The following is a 3218-nucleotide window of genomic DNA, read 5'->3' as shown; positions in this document are numbered from 1 at the left end:
GTGCCTAGAGGGAACACTTGCATTTACTTTCTCTCTCCCTTGAGTAGAATGCTCAGAAATCAGAAATTAAAATAGCTCAGGGACTCTTTTATACTACTTTGTCAAATGGATGAAGACAGGCACTTCTTGTATGACTAGGCTTTGACTAGTGGCTAGCGAGGCAGGAGTACTGGTGAGAAGAATACTGCCTAGATTTGTTTACATTTAGCTCAGGGCCAGCATGGGGACAGTCAAAATGAAAATAGGACCAATGAGCCATTTCGTTTCTGCTCTGAAAATGTTCCTGTAACAATGTAACTATAACAATGGCTAGTGGGGATATGCTCAAATTTCACAAAGAGAAATAAGGCTAAAAAATAAGGAATTTGAATAAACGTACTATTTTCACTTTTTACAACTCTATTCTTCCCACCTGTCTAAAGCATTTATTGTCATGATGTGCCTAATGTCACTTATATATTACATCTGTCACATTTATTTTGCGATGTGGACTAATTGTACACGTAACTTAGTTTAGGAGTTAAAGTCCTCTCTCTCTCAAAACTGAGGTCTTTCAGGAATGGAGCATGTCTCTAGCACTTTGGATACATTCATTCATTCATTCATTCATTCATTCAACAGTAATTTTGAATACCTAGCATACGCTAAACACTATATCTAGATCCTTGGTATACAAAAAGATTGAAACCAGCCCTAATAGAGCTTGATGTTTTTGCAGATAATAAGCAAATAAGCAAAAGATAGACATACATGTCAGTGAGGAAACTCTCTGATGCAATGAGACTGCATAGCAGGGGCACCAAACTTCATTCTAGACACTCAAAGAAGACTTCCTGAGGAAGATGATATGGGAAACTGAAGCATGCGTAGCAGTTATTCTAGTAAATATCTGGGGGCGAAATACTCCAGAGAGAGGAAGCATTGTGCGATGGCTTGGCAGCAAGGAAGAATAAGGTCTATTGCAGGCTCTTAGAGAAATGTACTGTGGCTGAAGTGCAGAGAACAGGTAGGGAAAGGAGGAAGAGAAGAAGAGATTGAAGAGAAAAGTCAGGGGAAGAGTAATCTGCGTTATGAAAATCTGTGTGGGACAATACAACTTCCTTACAATTCCTGAGACCTTGAACAAGTTATTTAACCATTACTATCTCTATTTCCTCAATTCTAAAATGGATCAAATAATTTAAATGGCATGCCTTCACATGACTGTCAGGATTTGCTCTCTGGACCTCCAACATCAAATACACCAAAGCTCTGTGTATCACACTACAGGTCTCTGTACTTATGAATAAATTCAATTATACATTATTTTTTCCCTCAATATTCCCCTAATCTATAAAATGTGGGTTCATCTGTATTTTTACTTTTGTCCAAAGAATGATTATTGGAATAATTAGTTTAGAAAGGAAAGACTTAGGGGAAATATAACTTTTTCAAATATATGAAATCCTGTCATTTTAAGATATAATGAGATTTGACTGCCCTTGAGGGTATAAGTAGGATATATAGATCAAATTTACAAGTAGATTTCAGCTCAACTCAAGTTTTAAATAATTCGTAATATTCTCAGAGCAATAGGTTACCTCAAAGATAATGAGCTTTGCATGATGGGAAGTGTCCAAATAGAGACTGAACGACCATCTGGCAAACATACAAAAGGGAGATGAGAATTTCAGATAGATGACCCTTATGGTAGACACATAGTGGAGTTACTTCCTTGACTAAGTATTTCTCAGAGGATTTACTTTTGCCCACAATCCAGCTGAGTGGTCAAAAGGCTACATTACTGACTCCATTCCCCACTACCCAAAGATGCATTTAGATTACAGGTGGTTAATAAAGATACTCAAAGGTTACCACTCAGATTCTACCTTAAGAAAGACTATTATTACATGATGGTTCATGCTTGAACAGAAAAGTCCTATAATAGAGCGTGAAATTTTACCAAATGCTACCAAAGCCAGGGAAGTTAGAAGAGGTCAGAAAGAACATACATAAGTAGAAAAAAAAAGAAACAAGAAAAAAGAAAAGAAAAAAACTGCAGAAGCAAGCAGGAATGACGCAACCCCATAGCAGAATTCCAAGTAGTTGCATGAAGATGGGGAAAAGCTTTAATTCCTGATATCTTGGATTTTTTAAATCATATTAAATTCATTTTTAATATCTTACCTAGTATAGAAGAAAGCTTAATTTAGAAGTGAGTGCTGAGTAAACTGAAAATTGAAGAGGCAGGTCATAATACTCACATAATTTTTGTTTTCTTTCATATTCTATTCCTGAAAAATAAATGAGAAGTATGAAGGAAGGAAAAAGGAGAGAAAGAGAAGAACATAGGGGCATAATCCCTGTAGTTGGAGACAATTCTAATTGCAGAACGTATTTGAACGAAGGTCCTTTACAGGCGTACGGTAGAATTTCCAAGTGGATTTGTCCCTCTTGGGTTGGCCTAACCACTGCTTTTATTCTCTTCTTTGTATCTAGTTTTGCCATGGGGCATTAATAGGCAGATGATAGTTCTGTCATCTCAGTGCTCCTGAGGCCTCCCTTCCTGCCCTGTTAGCATTTAATCTCCATTATTGACAGATGGTTCTTATTTATTTCTACAGATAGTTCCCTCTGGTGTACAAAGCACATATTATAATAAAATACTAACAACAAAACTTGTGCCCACTTCAGCAGCACATATACTAAAATTGGAATGATACACAAAAGATCAGCATGGACCCTGTGCAAAGATGCCATGCAAATCCATGAAGTGTTGCATATTTTTTGCGTTTTTCAAGTTTATTTTCAAATGGACTCTTAGACACAGCTATGACAGTTTATCAGGTGTAGTATGTTCATAGAGAGAATATGGGGTTTTTCTTCTATGAAATCATAGAAAATTTTCAACACTTTCATGTACTCTGTATGATGAGAGGAAAAACATCTTTGTTTCTACAAACTCAACTATGTAGCAATATTTAATAGCATGCGGTATGACCACTTTCTGTCATCGAATGTGTTAAATTGTAAATTATCCTTTGGCCATAACATATGCTAAGGACTGAAAGTCATATCAGAACAAAAATATTATAAAATAAAATATTAACAACTTGTTATTTAAGCATAATTTTCCTGTGCTTGAGGGGTGGGAAATGGTCAGCAAATACCAAAGCAAAATGTATTATTCTTTTTAAAAACTTTTGTTAGTTTATGAGGGTTTCATTTTTTACAACAAA

General features: G+C 35.8%; 1 non-coding gene across 1 annotated transcript; it reads left to right on the top strand.

Annotated features, from left to right (window-relative positions):
• Positions 1–2660: 2660 nt before the first annotated feature.
• On the top strand, positions 2661–2767 carry LOC118610146. Its single transcript, XR_004953805.1, has one exon. It is a non-coding gene; the product is annotated as a U6 spliceosomal RNA (small nuclear RNA).
• Positions 2768–3218: the final 451 nt, after the last annotated feature.

This window comes from Rousettus aegyptiacus, unplaced genomic scaffold, assembly GCF_014176215.1.
Source record: "Rousettus aegyptiacus isolate mRouAeg1 unplaced genomic scaffold, mRouAeg1.p scaffold_m13_p_12, whole genome shotgun sequence".
In the NCBI taxonomy this organism is placed as follows: Eukaryota; Metazoa; Chordata; class Mammalia; order Chiroptera; family Pteropodidae; genus Rousettus; species Rousettus aegyptiacus.
The sequence above is the reverse complement of the archived record's forward strand: the minus strand, read 5'-3'. Positions and strand labels throughout refer to the sequence as shown.